Raw genomic sequence first — 19,535 nt, forward strand, 5'->3', positions numbered from 1 at the left:
AAAGAGAGTGGTGGAGAGGAGGAGGAGGGAGGGGGTAGGGAGAGGAGGAGGAGAGAGAGAGTGGAGGAGAGGAGGAGGGAGGGGGTAGGGAGAGGAGGAGGAGAGAGAGAGAGGAGGAGAGGATGAGGAGAGAGAGAGTGGAGGAGAGGAGGAGGAGAGAGTGGAGGAGAGGAGGAGGAGAGAGAGAGTGGAGGAGAGGAGGAGGAGAGAGAGTGGAGGAGAGGAGGAGGACGGAGGGGGTACAGAGAGGAGGAGACAGAGAGTGGAGGAGAGGAGGAGGAGAGAGAGAGTGGAGGAGAGGAGGAGGAAGGAGGGGGTAGGGAGAGGAGGAGGAGAGAGAGAGAGGAGGAGAGGAGGAGGAGGGAGGGGGTACGGAGAGGAGGAGAGAGAGTGGAGGAGAGGAGGAGGAGAGAGAGTGGAGGAGAGGAGGAGGAGGGAGGGGGTAGGGAGAGGAGGAGGAGAGAGAGAGTGGAGGAGAGGAGGAGGAGGGAGGGGGTAGGGAGAGGAGGAGGAGAGAGAGAGGAGGAGAGGAGGAGGAGAGAGTGGGTAGGGAGAGGAGGAGAGAGAGAGGAGGAGAGGAGGAGGAGAGAGGGGGTAGGAGTGCCATGTCCCAGTCAGAGAGGGACAGGGCAAGAGAGGAGGAGAGTTCCCTGGACGACGGTTCATCAGGGGAGTTTAGGGGGTTTGAGTGATACTGGGAGAGGGGGCCTGGGGGTGGTATGGGGGGGTATAGGGGGGAGGGAAGGGGGGCTGGTGTGTTTGATACGTCCTCCTCTAGGGAGAAAGGGGGCAGCATCAACATCCTGAGATGATTCCATACTGGGTAGTGGAGCGGAGGGTTGGGGGGGCACGGGGGGAGATTTCTGGGCATGGGGGCCAGGAGTAGGGTGGAGGTCGGGGGGAGGGAGTGGAGGGCTCTCAGTGGCCCCCACCCCCCGGTGCTTCTGCTCCGTGGACAAACTCCCCACCAAGGGGGAGAAGAGGTGGAAAGGGGGAGGCGGGGGGAAGGGAAGGGGAGAGTGAGGGACAGAGGGGAACAGGAGTCCAGGGGGGCCTTGTGCTCCTGCAGCCAGCACCCCCACAGCCTCCCTCCTGCGTCCTCCTCCACCCCCCTCTCACAGGAGGAGCTGCTGCCCCCCGAGCCCCAGTCGGGTCAGGCCGAGTCAGGCAGCCAGCCAGTCCAGCCTCAGCCCTCCCCCTCTCTGGCCCCCCCAGCCTGTGTCCCAGCCCACCGTCTGCTCCCCCTCTCTCTCCCGGTCCCCATCCCTCCCCCCCTCCGGCCAGAGCCAAGCTCCAGTACCAGAGACTGCGCTCCGTGCCCCAGTCCTGGAGGTTCAGTTCCCCCCGCTTGCCCCCCAAAGCCAAGAGCCTCCAGCCTGGAGAGGGAGGTCCGACGGGGGGAGACGAGAGAGGAAGACACACAAGCCGTCAGCACCACCCACGACCTGGCAACAGGAAGTAAGGACCCCCACTCCTCTACTGAGACCACCGCCGCCCTGGAGACCGTATATCATGACCCGGCGGCCGTCGCTACGGGAACAGAGACGGAGAGTTGAGCTGATTGGTGTCTGCTGGTGAGAGCATCATGGTGACAAGCAGGTGTTTGGTGTGTTTCAGTGTGTGTGTGTGTGTGTTTCATTGTGTGTCTGTGTATGTTTTAGTTTGTGTGTATGTGTGGCCTCCTCTGTATGTCGTAGCTCAGACATTTATACCCACAAGTCTAGTCTTGCAGTAACTACAACCGCTACACCACCTGCATGCTGGATCCTCCTTCCTGCAGGCAGCATCACACCCCCGGGCTATCAGCAGGGAGTACAGGAAGTCTCTGCAGTCTTGAAACCATCCTCACCCACCCATGACAGCTGCTGGGAGGACGTCCAGGGGCGCCGGACACATGGATCAGGTCCTGCTGTGTGCTGCTGGAGGGGCATCACCACCCACACACTCTCCCATGTCCACACCTTCAATCACTGGCCTGACACGGGGGAACTGGGAGTTGGTTGGGCTGCCCAGGAACTGGAGGGCACCATCTCCCAGGAGACCCTCCACGAGGCTGTGATCTTCTGGTTACCATCTACCCTCAGCAACAAGGTCCCTCCACCCTCCCGTGTCCACATGGAAAGCGGAGCCATCCAGCCCACTTCCACCTGCCTTGGCCCCACACCAACTGTTCGTGCCCTGCAGGCCCCACCTGGGAGAACGGGACCCCCAGGCCGTCACCACCCAACCTGCCACTCTGCGACGAGGGACCCTCTCTCATGGGGGACAGGCCCCCTCGACCCGCGGGGTCTCTACGGAGGAACAGGCGCACCGTGTGGAGGTCGCTGACTCAGAGGAACCAATGGACACGGACCACCAACCGTCAGGGGAAATGTCCTCCTCCGATCGTCCCCTCTGCCCCCCATGACGAGCCCCCCGTGGTGGAGGCAGTGGACTGGAGTGACATCGACGATCTGGAGGGCGCTGGGAGAGCAGAACCAACACGGACCACACGGCACCTGTCCCAGTGAGCCCCTCGACCAATCATCACCTCTACCTACTGCAGCAGACCTGTCACAGTGAGCCCCTCGACCAATCATCACCTCTACCTACTGCAGTGGACCTGTTCCAGTGAGCCCCTCAACCAATCATCACCTCTACCTACTGCAGCGGACCTATTACAGTGAGCCCCTCGACCAATCATCACCTCTACCTACTGCAGCGGACCTGTCACAGTGAGCCCCTCGACGACCCCCCGTGGTTGAGTCTCTAAACATGACTGTGTAATACATGACTGACAACATGTTGTCTTTATGTACAGGTACTGTGTCATACATGACTGACAACATGTTGTCTGTATGTTACAGGTACTGTGTCATACATGACTGACAACATGTTGTCTGTATGTTACAGGTACTGCGTGCATCAGAAGGGGAGGACCATCCTGCAGCAGGGCTGGGTCTCTGCTCCTGGATCCAGCCTCTCCCTGCAGCAGGGCTGGGTCTCTGCTCCTGGACCCAGCCTTGCTGTCCAGCCTCTCCCTGCAGCAGGGCTGGGTCTCTGCTCCTAGACACAGCCTTGCTGTCCAGCCTCTCCCTGCAGCAGGGCTGGGTCTCTGCTCCTGGACCCAACCTTGCTGTCCAGCCTCTCCCTGCTGCCAGGCCGCTCCACCAGCACCTGGAGGGACACCAGCAGCCCTTCCTCTGTGTGATGCAGCAGGACCAGCAGCACGCCAGGCTACCCAGCAAGGACGGCCCAGCCCTGCAGCCCCCACTGCCATGCCTATCCTGCAGCCCCCACTGCCATGCCTATCCTGCAGCCCCCACTGCCATGCCTATCCTGCAGCCCCCACTGCCATGCCTATCCTGCCGCCCCCACTGCCATGCCTATCCTGCAGCCCCCACTGCCATGCCTATCCTGCAGCCCCCACTGCCATGCCTATCCTGCAGCCCCCACTGCCATGCCTATCCTGCAGCCCCCACTGCCATGCCTATCCTGCCGCCCCCACTGCCATGCCTATCCTGCCGCCCCCACTGCCATGCCTATCCTGCCGCCCCCACTGCCATGCCTATCCTGCCGCCCCCACTGCCATGCCTATCCTGCAGCCCCCACTGCCATGCCTATCCTGCAGCCCCCACTGCCATGCCTATCCTGCCGCCCCCACTGCCATGCCTATCCTGCCGCCCCCACTGCCATGCCTATCCTGCCGCCCCCACTGCCATGCCTATCCTGCCGCCCCCACTGCCATGCCTATCCTGCAGCCCCCACTGCCATGCCTATCCTGCAGCCCCCACTGCCATGCCTATCCTGCCGCCCCCACTGCCATGCCTATCCTGCCGCCCCCACTGCCATGCCTATCCTGCAGCCCCCACTGCCATGCCTATCCTGCCGCCCCCACTGCCATGCCTATCCTCTTCTCTTTGGGTCATTTACAGGTGTCTTGGTGTGGTCGTCATCAAGGCCTCCCTGAAGCCTGCAGCACCAGGTGAGTGCTAACTTTTTAATGTTTTGTGGAGTTATTGTGGAATTAAAAAGTTAGTTTCCTGACAATGCGTCCGTCTCACTCTCTCTTCCTGTGTCTCCTCACTGTGCCTCCTCACTGTGTCTCCTCACTGTGTCTCCTCACTGTGTCTCCTCACTGTGTCTCCTCAGCAGGCAGCTCTGCTCCACCATCCTAAAGACACAGAGCTGGTCCAGATGGTTGACAGCAGAATGACACTCTCACCACTGTTGTCTCTGATGACAGCAGAATGACACTCTCACCACTGTTGTCTCTGATGACAGCAGAATGACACTCTCACCACTGTTGTCTCTGATGACAGCAGAATGACACTCTCACCACTGTTGTCTCTGATGACAGCAGAATGACACTCTCACCACTGTTGTCTCTGATGACAGCAGAATGACACTCTCACCACTGTTGTCTCTGATGACAGCAGAATGACACTCTCACCACTGTTGTCTCTGATGACAGCAGAATGACACTCTCACCACTGTTGTCTCTGATGACAGCAGAATGACACTCTCACCACTGTTGTCTCTGATGACAGCAGAATGACACTCTCACCACTGTTGTCTCTGATGACAGCAGAATGACACTCTCACCACTGTTGTCTCTGATGACAGCAGAATGACACTCTCACCACTGTTGTCTCTGATGACAGCAGAATGACACTCTCACCACTGTTGTCTCTGATGACAGCAGAATGACACTCTCACCACTGTTGTCTCTGATGACAGCAGAATGACACTCTCACCACTGTTGTCTCTGATGACAGCAGAATGACACTCTCACCACTGTTGTCTCTGATGACAGCAGAATGACACTCTCACCACTGTTGTCTCTGATGACAGCAGAATGACACTCTCACCACTGTTGTCTCTGATGACAGCAGAATGACACTCTCACCACTGTTGTCTCTGATGACAGCAGAATGACACTCTCACCACTGTTGCCTCTGATGACAGCAGAATGACACTCTCACCACTGTTGTCTCTGATGACAGCAGAATGACACTCTCACCACTGTTGTCTCTGATGACAGCAGAATGACACTCTCACCACTGTTGTCTCTGATGACAGCAGAATGACACTCTCACCACTGTTGTCTCTGATGACAGCAGAATGACACTCTCACCACTGTTGTCTCTGATGACAGCAGAATGACACTCTCACCACTGTTGTCTCTGATGACAGCAGAATGACACTCTCACCACTGTTGTCTCTGATGACAGCAGAATGACACTCTCACCACTGTTGTCTCTGATGACAGCAGAATGACACTCTCACCACTGTTGTCTCTGATGACAGCAGAATGACACTCTCACCACTGTTGTCTCTGATGACAGCAGAATGACACTCTCACCACTGTTGTCTCTGATGACAGCAGAATGACACTCTCACCACTGTTGTCTCTGATGACAGCAGAATGACACTCTCACCACTGTTGTCTCTGATGACAGCAGAATGACACTCTCACCACTGTTGTCTCTGATGACAGCAGAATGACACTCTCACCACTGTTGTCTCTGATGACAGCAGAATGACACTCTCACCACTGTTGTCTCTGATGACAGCAGAATGACACTCTCACCACTGTTGTCTCTGATGACAGCAGAATGACACTCTCACCACTGTTGTCTCTGATGACAGCAGAATGACACTCTCACCACTGTTGTCTCTGATGACAGCAGAATGACACTCTCACCACTGTTGTCTCTGATGACAGCAGAATGACACTCTCACCACTGTTGTCTCTGATGACAGCAGAATGACACCGACGTCCAGATGGAACGTTCCGCCCTCCTCTTCTCTCCGTCAGTGCAGCAGATGATGGCGACCATCACGATGACAACGGCCTCCCTGGACTCAGGCACCTCCTGCGGCAACAAGGAGACACACCCCTACTGCCTCAACCCCCGGAGACACCCGTTCAGGAGCCCAGACCCCCCACCCACGTCCTTTACCCACGACGACCACAGGGGGAACCAGGGCAACTGGACCATGTCACCCACCAGACGGGTGCTGATCATGGGGGACTCCAACCTGAGTCTCCTCCCGCTGGTCCCTCTGAACTGGGTGCAGGTGGACTGCTACCCGGGTGCAAGGTTCTGCCACGCGCTCAGCATCCACCAGCACATCACCCTTTCAGTGACGCAGGTGAAGAGCTGGTGGAGCTGATCCACCAGCATGGTCTTGCTGGATAACCATTGTAGCTCATCACTTTGTACTGATTTCTGTAGCCAGGACATACATGGGCCTTGTCAAGGAGTTATTTAAGGGAAGGAAAATACAGAAAAGTAAATACAGAAAAGTAAAAACATACCACTGTCTCCATTCATGGATTTGCAATTAAATGAAGTTAGATGTAATAGTTCGGGAGGAAGATCGCTCACCAAGACTCCTCCTTCACTCCAGTCAACTCATACACATCATCAGCCCAGTTAAAGCACGGAGGAATGCCACCGGACCGAACTTGGCTCTGCTACCAGCCCTGCTTCAATAAAAACATCATTTATTTAATCGCTGGTGTGTTACTGAACTTATGAATAAACAAAATAAACTAAAAGAGAAAATATTCTTTAACATGAACATCTGATTGGAATTATTTTTATTATCACTATACAGTATGTGTGACAGTCTTAGAATTACTGAGCATAGCATCTGATGTCTGGTGACGTAACGGTGTACTGTATGTGTGTATGTGTGTATGTGTGTCTGTGTGTGTGTGTGTGTGTGTGTGTGTAGATGTCTCAGTGGGCTCTGGTCCAGGAGCTGCTGTGTCCAGAGGGGGGCCATGGCCAGGCTGCAGCTGCTGAGGGCAGAGTACAGCAGTGCCCAGCTCAGCCTGCAGGAGGCGCTCAACCACAGCTTCCAGGTGCCTCAAACAACTGTGAGCGTTTGCATGATAAAATATATATATCTTTTAACATATTACGGCTCAACTGTGACGGCATAACAATAAAGAAAACCAGAGACGAGGCTCGAAATAAAGAAAATACTATATTTTTGTAGACTTCATTCAACACACATCAATTTTAGGGGAGACATCATTTAACATCCATCCCCTCCTCTCCCTTCGTTCCTCTCTTCCTCCCCTTTTGGAGCCTCAATCCGGACCTTCAGGGTACAAACACAGTCATTAGTGAAATCCTTCCCAGCTGGCGACGCCTTTACTCCGCCTCCCTCCCCCGTAGAGGGCGTAGTAGGCCTATGTCCTCTTACACAACCTACAGACCAGGAGCAGCTACTGACACATCATTATGGGCTCTTTGTTGAATAAATGAATAATAATAAAAGTAAACCTAGACTCACTGGAGAGATGTCCATTCAGTGCTTGCAAGCACACCACACGTGTTAATGCTAAATGAATAAATGTAAAAATGTAAATGTTAACCAAATCAATCAAACGTTCATGTGTAACTGTCACACACTGAGTGTGCGGTTCTTTGGCTACCAGAAATTTAAAATTGATTCCTCTGTCAAAAGAATGGTAAAACGACACAGGGTGCACTAAAACGATTTATTAATAATAGATCAAATGAAGTAAGAACGAGGCATAAAAAGTAAAAAGGTACCGTGGTGAACATGAAAGTCCAGGGTCTCTAAAATACATCAAACACAACTCCAGAGGGCAGAGTTCTATGATGTGAGTAGCAGAGTTCTATGATGTGAGTAGCAGAGTTCTATGATGTGAGTAGCAGAGTTCTATGATGTGAGTAGCAGAGTTCTATGATGTGAGTAGCAGAGTTCTATGGATGTGAGTAGCAGAGTTCTATGATGTGAGTAGCAGAGTTCTATGGATGTGAGTAGCAGAGTTCTATGATGTGAGTAGCAGAGTTCTATGATGTGAGTAGCAGAGTTCTATGATGTGAGTAGCAGAGTTCTATGGATGTGAGTAGCAGAGTTCTATGATGTGAGTAGCAGAGTTCTATGGATGTGAGTAGCAGAGTTCTATGATGTGAGTAGCAGAGTTCTATGGATGTGAGTAGCAGAGTTCTATGGATGTGAGTAGCAGAGTTCTATGGATGTGAGTAGCAGAGTTCTATGATGTGAGTAGCAGAGTTCTATGATGTGAGTAGAAGAGTTCTAGGGATGTGAGTAGCCGAGTTCTATGATGTGAGTAGCAGATTTCTATGGATGTGAGTAGCAGAGTTCTATGGATGTGAGTAGCAGAGTTCTATGGATGTGAGTAACAGAGTTCTATGATGTGAGTAGCAGAGTTCTATGGATGTGAGTAGCAGAGTTCTATGATGTGAGTAGCAGAGTTCTATGGATGTGAGTAGCAGAGTTCTATGATGTGAGTAGCAGAGTTATATGATGTGAGTAGCAGAGTTCTATGGATGTGAGGAGCAGAGTTCTATGATGTGAGTAGCAGAGTTCTATGATGTGAGTAGCAGAGTTCTATGATGTGAGTAGCAGAGTTCTATGGATGTGAGTAGCAGAGTTCTATGATGTGAGTAGCAGAGTTATATGATGTGAGTAGCAGAGTTCTATGGATGTGAGGAGCAGAGTTCTATGGATGTGAGTAGCAGAGTTCTATGGATGTGAGTAGCAGAGTTCTATGGATGTGAGTAGCAGAGTTCTATGGATGTGAGTAGCAGAGTTCTATGATGTGAGTAGCAGAGTTCTATGGATGTGAGGAGCAGAGTTCTATGGATGTGAGTAGCAGAGTTCTATGGATGTGAGTAGCAGAGTTCTATGGATGTGAGTAGCAGAGTTCTATGGATGTGAGTAGCAGAGTTCTATGGATGTGAGTAGCAGAGTTCTATGATGTGAGTAGCAGAGTTCTATGGATGTGAGTAGCAGAGTTCTATGGATGTGAGTAGCAGAGTTCTATGGATGTGAGTAGCAGAGTTCTATGGATGTGAGTAGCAGAGTTCTATGATGTGAGTAGCAGAGTTCTATGGATGTGAGTAGCAGAGTTCTATGGATGTGAGTAGCAGAGTTCTATGATGTGAGTAGCAGAGTTCTATGGATGTGAGTAGCAGAGTTCTATGGATGTGAGTAGCAGAGTTCTATGGATGTGAGTAGCAGAGTTCTATGGATGTGAGTAGCAGAGTTCTATGGATGTGAGTAGCAGAGTTCTATGGATGTGAGTAGCAGAGTTCTATGGATGTGAGTAGCAGAGTTCTATGGATGTGAGTAGCAGCCGCGGGGGTTCCAGGGTCCGTCCTGCTGCTCTACTGCAGCCTCTGCTGCTCCTCCCTCGACCCGCTGCGGGCGCTGAGAGAGAAGGGAGTGTCTTTAGTCACGGGTCCTGGAGCCCCACTCTTCTGTCTTCTTGATCCCTCTCCAGACCTGCCCTGGACCCCCACTCTCCTGCCTGCTTGATCCCTCTCCAGACCTGCCCTGGACCCCCAATCTCCTGCCTGCTTGATCCCTCTCCAGACCTGCCCTGGACCCCCACTCTCCTGCCTGCTTGATCCCTCTCCAGACCTGCCCTGGACCCCCACTCTCCTGCCTGCTTGATCCCTCTCCAGACCTGCCCTGGACCCCCACTCTCCTGCCTGCTTGATCCCTCTCCAGACCTGCCCTGGACCCCCACTCTCCTGCCTGCTTGATCCCTCTCCAGACCCACCCTGCCCCTACTCCTCTTCAGACACTGCTACCATGTCTGTAAACAGGTTACATGCATCTAACATTAGTCAGGATTGACCCCTGGTTATAGCTACTCATATACAGACATCTAACATTAGCCTGTATTCCATCAGTGGCTCAGGTAAAACACACCAAAGGCTGCCCACAATGTGTTCCTGACAATACAGGTCTTGTTTACTGTGAACATGTTGTGAATAGCCTTAGTGGTGATGTATTGAGACATCACCCTGGTCTCTGCTCCAAGCCCTGTCAGCATCATTATAGGCCTCATCAAGTTTCACTTCCTGAAATGTTGTCCTTGTCAGCAGATTTAAGTGAGAACTGCAGGAACTGATAAGACTACAACAGGAAGTCACAACATTCTCAGAGAATGGTGTATCTGACCTTTTATGTTTTGTTCAATATGAGTTAAGCACACCTCACCTGCTCATAACTTTGGGTCACTTCTGTGTATCTGTTGTGAATCTGAAGGTGATCATCTCATTGTGTTCCCTAGTTATGTATAATCAAGTCATGAGTTGCTGTACATTCTGCCAGCCTCTGGTATTACTGTAATGTAGTGCCTCAGTAACACTACAAGAACACAGTGTTAGATCTCCCTCATACACAAACACAGACAGTAAACACACTTCACCCTGACATGATACATCTGCTGTCTGAGCAGCATGTTCTGTGCAGGAGTCAGGACACACAGGCTTCAGTTATTCAGCAGGGATCTATATCCGTTATCTGTTATTGTTATGCATCTATACCTTATTTACCTAACTGCTATTCTTGATGTTATTTACATTTGTGAAATCATTGGAAAGCCTAAGATGTCCTCTCAAATGGACAAAGTATAAGTGTAAAATAAATACAATGGGCAGTATGGTTGCAAAGTCGGTAGTCCAAAAACCAATGACAATGAAAGAGTAGACCAAAGACAAACTATTTCCAGACAGCACCATTGTGTCAACCTTTCTAACTGGACGAATCCCTCAGTGTTTAACCCTGGTCTCATCTTGTGTTCTTTCTGTTGGTTTCCCTCTTCCTCTTTATGTTACTCGTCAGTTTGAGTAACACAGCTCAATGAGAGAAGCGTTTCTCAACAGGAAATGTCCACTCCCAACCTGCACTCATAAAGAGAAGACGCAATACAGTAAGTGTAATGTATGTTATTTTATTGAGCAAATTGACTTGGTGAACTTGGGTGCTTGTTGTTTACTGTTCTGATTCACTGTGATGGGCTGTAACCTGCTGTAGACCTTCAGACCTTCAGTCAACATAGATGTAGTTCAGACTCACGTTCTGGTGGGTCAACAGACCAAAAGACTGAAGTTACCAGACTCCAAACTATGGTGTGTGTGAAATATATACATTCAGTTTGCCAAAAAACTACAATGTGTTTTTGATATTTATCTTATGAAAGTGGTGGTAGCCCATCGTTATTCAGACAAAGTGAACCACATCTATTCTACAGGTAACAAGGTTACCTCCCATCTTGGTCACTGGTCAAACCTATTTGTAGATCTAGCATGTTCTGAAGAGGTATCATTTGATATGACAACAGACCAAAAATGGACTAAATACCTTTGGAGTGACATGCTGTATGCCACTTTAGTATTGGCATTGAAAGGAAATATATTATAACTGACAGTGCATGAATCGGTTGTAAACGAACAAAATGCTAAACAAAAGTATTTCATGTCCAGGGCAGATACAACAGACAATCAAAATATAGAAGACACTCATCAAAGAGAGAATTATGAAACAACATTATTATTTTAATTCATCTTAAGTGCCTGACACTGACATTTATCAGTATCAGTTATCTCCCTTGACAACACGGTCTATATGATAGAACCCTCACTGATATCATTAGTAGTCCAGATTCAGTCTATATGGTAGAACGCCTCACTGATATCATTAGTAGTTTAGTGTATAGTATATAGTGGGTCTGTGTAGTGTATAGTGTATAGTATATAGTAAGTATGTGTAGTGTATAGTATATAGTGGGACTATGTAGTGTGTAGTGAATAGTATATAGTGGGTCTGTGTAGTGTGTAGTGAATAGTATATAGTGGGTCTGTGTAGTGTGTAGTGAATAGTATATAGTGGGTCTGTGTAGTGTGTAGTGCAGGGGTCTTCAACGTTTTTCAGCCCAGGACCCCCAAACGGATGGAGAGATGGAGCAGGGACCCCCTACTATATATGTTGTATAAAATTGTGTTTTATATTAAACTGGGCCTAGTGCCATGTATAAACATAGCTATCCTGTTGTTCAATTTCAAGTTATCAAGTTATTTCAAGTTATCTTCTTTTCAATAATATTGCAACGTGCATCCTTGTGTCAGGGATCAGCTGGGGACTGAATAGGCTCTCGGCCAATCACAGGGAACCTGACAGAGCCAGCGTGTAACATGCGGCCTCGTGATTGGCACAGCAGCGATAGGGGCAGGTCCTCCTCTTTGTGTACAGGAGGCTTGGAGGTCCAGGCTAGTCTCGAGCTTTGAGTGAACCTGTGCCCAGCTTGAGAGAGCTCCTGTGTGGAGCTGAATGTGTGCATTGCTGACTGAAAGATAACGTCTTCTGCCTTCATTTATCCGTTCGCTACATTATGTTGGATTCATGAAATTATTGGAAAAAACATTGGTTAACAAAAACATTACTAATTACTAACATTTGTCTAATCAACAAAAAAATTGCGACCCCCCCTGCAGTACCTCCCTGGTTAGAAAGAGTTGACAGGTGAAAGGTCATTCCCAGTGGGCCATGTTGTTTATTCTCTCTGGTTTCCAGACAGTGTGGATGAAGGAGAAGTAGAGACAGATATAATACTGAGATGCAACCCTGGTCTCTGGTCATCTTTGTCAAACCCATGATTATAAATGTGTTAAGGTGTTGTTGTTCCTGGAAGGAGCCTGAGTTGAGAGCTCTCATGTTCTGAGGAGAGAGTTTCATGTGATACAGTAGACCTTAGCATGTTCAACTTCCTCATTTGAACAGCAGTCAGGGTACAGGATGTAATATTCAGGCTGCTATTCTGCCTCCAAAAAAACTATCATAATTGAAAACTTTGTATTAATCATGTTCATGAAATGTGACTAATAAATATTTTCTTCAGACCGACACACTGATATTGGCAGTCAGACAATGTGGACAGTATAGACCAATCCTGCCATCCATCATCACACTGTATATGTGGTGAGTCAGACAATGTGGACAGTATAGACCAACCCTGCCATCCATCATCACACTGTATATGTGGTGAGTCAGACAATGTGGACAGTATAGACCAACCCTGCCATCCATCATCACACTGTATATGTGGTGAGTCAGACAATGTGGACAGTATAGAACAACACTGCCATCCATCATCACACTGTATATGTGGTGAGTCAGACAATGTGGACAGTATAGGCCAATCCTGCCATCCATCATCACACTGAGCCGATTACTTACGCCTAGTGTTAGTTATTTGTTTGTGCACCTGTTAGCCAAGATGCAGTTACTCTGTGATCTGACTAAATACTGAATGTTCCTTGAATCTGACCACTGAAACACTGTACAACTATACACTTCTGATACTTGATCTTCCTCTGGTACATATCCCTCTCATTGTGGAACTATATGAACCATCTTCTGTCCTTAATACCACAACACTTGTAAAGTCTTGACATTGGCCGGGTTTCCCAGATTCGTTAAGAATCTCTTAACGCTAAGAGTTTCTTAACGCTAAGAGTTTCTTAGGAGCGTTTTAAGAGCGTTCTACAGTTTTTTACAATCGCTATGACAGTTTTTTCAATACCTTTAACAAGTTTCCTAAACTCTTAACACAGTTAGCACAACATCCGTTTGTGTAGGCTGTACAAATAACACATTTCTTGTTGCTTTGACACAAAATGCATAGAGTAAACACAAATTTTAAATGCTTGAACTTCTTTTACACACAAGCTCAACCAAGACCAAACCAATCAATTTTTACGGACCAATTTTACGGACAAATGCTTTCACACTGTCAACAAAACAGATACCATCATGTTCAAAACCTAAATTATTGGCTAAAGTTAAAGTGAACAGTTCTTTATATTGTGAATTGAAACACAAATATATCCCCTGTATTTTATTCCATTGCTACTGAGAAACAGCTGAAGTTATGCAAATACTGTAAATCACAGCTGATTCCCAACTAGGAAACGCTCAGGTGTTGAGGTTCTTTCAATTGCATGACCATATGGTATAGACAGTAAAGAGGACCTCTTTGGGCTGATCTTGTGTGGAAAAAGAACAATATAGAGCAACACGAAGAAAGTAAGAATACAGTAATGCCTGCACAAGGGAGAGGGAGACAAGTACCAGGACAAGGGAGAGGAAGACAAGTACCAGGACAAGGGAGAGGAAGACAAGTACCAGGACAAGAGAGAGGAAGACAAGTACCAGGACAAGAGAGAGGAGTGGGACAAGGTAGAGGGAGAGGAGTTAGAATGTGTGGTGGCGCTCAGAGAAGGGCCAGAGCTAAGGTAATACTGTAAATGGAAGCTATATTGCATATTTCTTGCAGTAATGTCCTGTTGCAAATGAAGCCTTTACTGCAGCAATTATGTTTCTGTCTTCTTTTTTTCAATACAGTAACCATACTTTCTATAAAGCTACTCTGAGATGGGTCATTCATTTTTTGTTCTGAATTTATGCAGCAAAAGAAACTAAATGCATGCATTTACAAAACCCAACAAAACAAAAATGTAGAGAGGCTTCAAAAGAAACTGCATTGCAAACACAATCTATAATCCATATACTGTGAGACCTGACACATACCTCCATAAATGAATGCAGTTTCTGTAATTCCATCTGATGTTAGTGTTTTTTATGACATTGTGCTATGATTGACTAAATGTTCCTGTGAAAAGAGAATGTGTTAGTGTTTGGTAGACATGGTGTCATGTTTAGTGTATTTTTGTGTTATGACAATTAGTGTTTGAGTTTAGTTTACAATGTGTGAATTTGAGGATGAAATTAACAGTTTTGCCAATTGTGTGTGGTAGGTATTGAAAAAACTGTCATAGCGATTGTAAAAAACTGTAACGAATCTGGGAAACGCGGCCATTGTTGTTTCAATGGGACAGGTATAGCACCACTAGGGGGCAGCATTAAGACATGGCTGCATGGTGAACCACTTGTCTGGGCCTCCTGTTTGCATAGCCGCGGGAACATATTTTATCGGGGGGTGCTGGGGGGGGGGGGGGGGGGGGCTTACAGTAATGTTGCGGGGCGGCAGAGACGGACTGGGAGTAAAAATAGGCCCTGGACTTTGATCCAGACCGGCCAACCAGAACCGGTCCCCGTATACGCCACCACAGCTGCCCTGCTAATGCATGCACATTCTGTGTTTGATGTGATGCTAGTTCGGGATTTCGATACTTACTGCAAGCGTGCGTAGCGGCGCTTGCATTAAGTATCGAAACCCCCCCCGATAAAATATGTTTGGGTAAAAAAAAAAAAGGGTAAGGGAGCCCTGGAGACAGTGTAACCCCCCCTCAGTCTCACCATGTGTCCATCTCTGGGTTATCTTTGCCCCAGAAGTTTATGTCAGACAAAACAACCTCTCTGGTACCTCAACTGGTTAGACTAGCTCTGTCTTCTGTTACAGACAAGACAAGACAAGTTCACAACAACTACATCACACATTCACAATCTTGTCCTCTTCTTTCTCATTCCCTAACCCTCCCTCCTATTTGTCTCTCTCTTCCTTTCTCTCTCCCCTCTTTTCTCAATCCCTTTCTTGGTCTTCTTTCTGTCTCTTTGTGTATTTCTCTCTTTCCTCTCTTTCTCTGGCTTCCTCTCTGTCTCTCCCCTTCCTTCTCTCTCCCTTCCTCTGTCTTTCTTTCTCTCTGCAGAACCTAGTCCTCCATCTCCTCCCTATCTTGTTCTGTAGTACAGTGTTGTCTTCTATTCAGGTTCCACGTCCTACTTTGTTCAGGCAGCATCACACTCTAGACAGCCGATGTTAGCAGCTAACCCTGTTTCTCCTTCCCTCCTCCTCCTCTATCCTCTCCTCCCCTCCTCTATCCTCTCCTCCCCTCCTCCTCCTCTATCCTCTCCTCCCCCTCTCCTGCTCTATCCTCTCCTCTCTTCCCCAGTGCTTCAATTACTATCTCTGTTTGTGTCAGCATTTGGTTATAGCTTGCATCAAAGCACATACACAACACCCTGCTAGCATAGATACCTTTAATTATGATGCAGGATGTAACATCAAAACAGGTTTGATTCATTATGTTCATACTCATCATTGCTTGTTCCTTCCAATCATACACACATACACACACATACATGCATACCTCCGTTCATATAGTTATACACATATGGTTGACAGAGTATTGTCAATTCAGTGTTCAACTTTGGTGTTCATGCAAGCCCCAACTCTTGTTGGGGCTTGCATGCACTCTTACAGAAGTATGTTCCAGACAAGTTAAAACGAGCCTCCAAACAGGATCAACTGGTCCAAACACAAGTGTGTGTGGGTGTATGTATGTGGGTGTTACACATTCAAATATGTACTGTATGTTAGTGTACATTACTGTCAGACACACACAGAACCAGATGGAGCACAGAGAGGAGGCTGATGGTGAAACCAGAGTTTTATAAAGGTCAGTAGAATGGTGTTTATTCACATGGTGGAGAGTGGATGATTTACTGTCAGTCCAGAATAGGTTATGATTAAGTAAATTAGCATCCCTAACCCTGGTCTGATGTCTTATCCTTTCAAATACTGTTTGAATTACAGGTGTGTTTGTTTGACAGCATCGATCCTAGGCTGTACAATATAACATTGTTTCATGTCCATTAAACATGTCTAGTGTGTCTGTAAATGTGATCATAAGATAAAAGGTGTTAGAAACACAGCCAGTCAGTGGTTAAGGACCTCCTACCTGTGATGATTGACAGGAAGAGGATGTACTGTGTTATCAGTTAACAGTGGCCAGGGAAGGAGACCGGCTATGACAGTTGACAAGGAAACTATACATGTGTAATTAAGGGTTTGAATGAACGTATCAAATGTATATATCCTATTTAGAGTGCTTTCGTCCTCTATAGACTGGGTAGCTAGTGCTAACAGCTTTTGGTTGTGGTTCAAAGAGATGGCTAGCCCATGACAACCCATAATGACATAAACCTTCATTCAATACACTCCCACGTGTAAACCTGTTCCACATGTTCCTCTGTGCATTGGTGAAGGTTTCATTTGCACAGTACAAGAGTATCCTGAGCATGATAGAGACCCTGATCAGAGACAGGACAGAGAGAGGAGGGTTCTGGCAGGGCAGGTGATCAGAGAGAGGAGGGTTCTGGCAGGGTAGGTGATCAGAGAGAGGAGGGTTCTGGCAGGGCAGGTGATCAGAGACAGGGCAGAGAGAGGAGGGTTCTGGCAGGGCAGGTGATCAGAGACAGGGCAGAGAGAGAGGGTTCTGGCAGGGCAGGTGATCAGAGACAGGACAGAGAGAGGAGGGTTCTGGCAGGACAGGTGATCAGAGACAGGACAGAGAGAGGAGGGTTCTGGCAGGGCAGGTGATCAGAGACAGGGCAGAGAGAGGTCATGGGGTCATTTATTTGTGAATCGCGTTACATTTGTGAATCACGAAATACATTTGTGAATCGCGTTACATTTATTTGTGAATCATGAAATACATTTGTGAATCTTGTTACGTTTGTTTGTTTGAATTATGAAACTAATCTAACTCCATACTGTACAGCCTTGCGATATGATATTCTCATATCCTGATATAGATCCTTTCATATCCCGATAACGATACATATCACAATATGGCCCATTTTCTATCAATTCCATGAATACATAGTTGATATAAAACGACCACATGGAAAGGCTCAACATTTTAGCCAGTTTGGTTGCATATGCTCCCGAAATGTTATCTGTGCAACCTCAAAATATATTTTGGAGTGTAGCAGACTATTTGTACATAATTCTCTGGACAGGTTCAAGTGGACACTGCACCTTTAAGGGTGCAGTGAGGTCTGGGCTACGTTGTGGGTAGATAGTCTCTTTCAGCTAATGCTCACATTACCAACTTTTAGCTCCTCCTCCTGTTTCCTATTGGTTCTTTATACAGGAGTGTACCTCCTTCTGGTTCCTATTGGTCCATATATGCAGGTGAGCACATACTTTGGTTTCCTATTGGTCCATATAAGGAGGCGGATAAGGCAGGAAATTAGAGAAGTAGGGTGAGGCACAGGTAAAAGTGAAAGTCTAAATATTTTGCACAGGACTATATGAATCTGTAAGGCAGATTCTCAGACTGAAAAGCAGACTTTAAAGTAAGTGATTTTACAATATTATTTCAGAGTATCAATGTACACATACATTAACAGACAAGGTTATATTCCAGAGTTTCTTCATTTTAGTAATTAACTAGAGTTTTCTAAGAGGAAGTAAAATACAATTTTGCTCAGTCTTATGGCCGACCTTCAGTACCAAGTGAAAACAAATCCAACTATGATCTAAAAAACGTTAATTGTTTCACTTAATCAACCAGCCATGCTGTTGTTGGTCATTTATCAAGTTATTCTAAATACCGTAATTACAATAACATTGTTCTAATCCTGTAAACTACATAAACATAGATAATCTTACCTCCACACAGACACACGTCATAGGTTACTGATCCATCAAGGTTTTCTAAGAAGAAGTGAGGTAGTGCTCAGTACAGCTGATGGTGCAGTATGATGGAGTGGAGCTTGTTGTAAGAGGAAGTGAGGTAGTGCTCAGTACAGCTGATGGTGCAGTATGATGGAGTGGAGCTTGTTGTAAGAGGAAGTGAGGTAGTGCTCAGTACAGCTGATGGTGCAGTATGATGGAGTGGAGCTTGTTGTAAGAGGAAGTGAGGTAGTGCTCAGTACAGCTGATGGTGCAGTATGATGGAGTGGAGCTTGTTGTAAGAGGAAGTGAGGTAGTGCTCAGTACAGCTGATGGTGCAGTGTGATGGAGTGGAGCTTGTTGTAAGAGGAAGTGAGGTAGTGCTCAGTACAGCTGATGGTGCAGTATGATGGAGTGGAGCTTGTTGTAAGAGGAAGTGAGGTAGTGCTCAGTACAGCTGATGGTGCAGTATGATGGAGTGGAGCTTGTTGTCTTCTCTGTTGTCTTCTGTTGTCTTATGTCAGTATGAGGTAAATGACTGAGGTACTGAATACGTTTTAACTGAGTTGTTTACATCATAGAGGTGTGTTCTAAATAAGGGTATAAAGTAAGTTGTGCTTCCTCTCTTGAGGTAACAGTCTGATAGGGTTGGTTTTTTGTTTACAGCTCTTCAGGTCTGGCTTCAAAATCCTTCTAATCTAACCCTGAGAAAGGAAGTTCTGTCTTTGAGAGAGAGGAGGGGGCACAGCCCCTAAAATGAGTCCCCCTAGGGAGAGAGAGGAGGAGGTTCCTGCCTCTAAAATGAGTCTCTCTGGGGAGAGAGAGGAGGGGGTTCCTGCCTCTAAAATGAGTCTCCCTGGGGAACATGACATGGACACCAAAGCTAAGAGGTAAGATGAGAATCCATAACTGTTCATGACTGTTCTCCATCTCAGAGCTCAGCAGTGATATTATGACATCATCATTAGTCAGAATAAATGAGAGACTGAAGGTCTGTCTCTGTTGTGTTGAAGCCCAATCCAGCAGGAGAGACCAGCCTCACCTGTACCCAGCTGTGTGTCCATGAAGAGTGACAGGTCTATGGAGGCACCTATCACATTCAGAGACAAAGACATTACTACTAAACAGAGGTGAGAACATGGTCTATTAACAATAACATTGTCTCTGGGAGAAGTGAGACCTTTCTCTGTACTTATCTAAAGACGCTAATCTAATCCAGTACTATGATGATCAACCTATTTCATCTCCTTAGAATATGTATGAATATCTCTTTACCTAAAGTAGCTTTGTTACTGTAATATTTGGGTTGTGTCTAACAGGATCAAACGGC

The 19,535-nt window shown here is 47.4% G+C and overlaps 1 protein-coding gene across 1 annotated transcript in view; it reads left to right on the top strand.

Moving 5' to 3' along the window:
- Positions 1-16,085: 16,085 nt before the first annotated feature.
- LOC134011953 (NACHT, LRR and PYD domains-containing protein 12-like) overlaps positions 16,086-19,535 on the top strand; it is a 67,166-nt gene continuing 63,716 nt past the window's right edge. Inside the window, exons 1-3 of the mRNA XM_062451521.1 lie at positions 16,086-16,202; positions 18,992-19,095; positions 19,219-19,335. The gene's annotated coding sequence lies outside the window, so the exon portion shown is untranslated. The remainder of the gene's footprint in view (positions 16,203-18,991; positions 19,096-19,218; positions 19,336-19,535) is intronic.

This window comes from Osmerus eperlanus, chromosome 25, assembly GCF_963692335.1.
Source record: "Osmerus eperlanus chromosome 25, fOsmEpe2.1, whole genome shotgun sequence".
Taxonomy (NCBI): Eukaryota; Metazoa; Chordata; class Actinopteri; order Osmeriformes; family Osmeridae; genus Osmerus; species Osmerus eperlanus.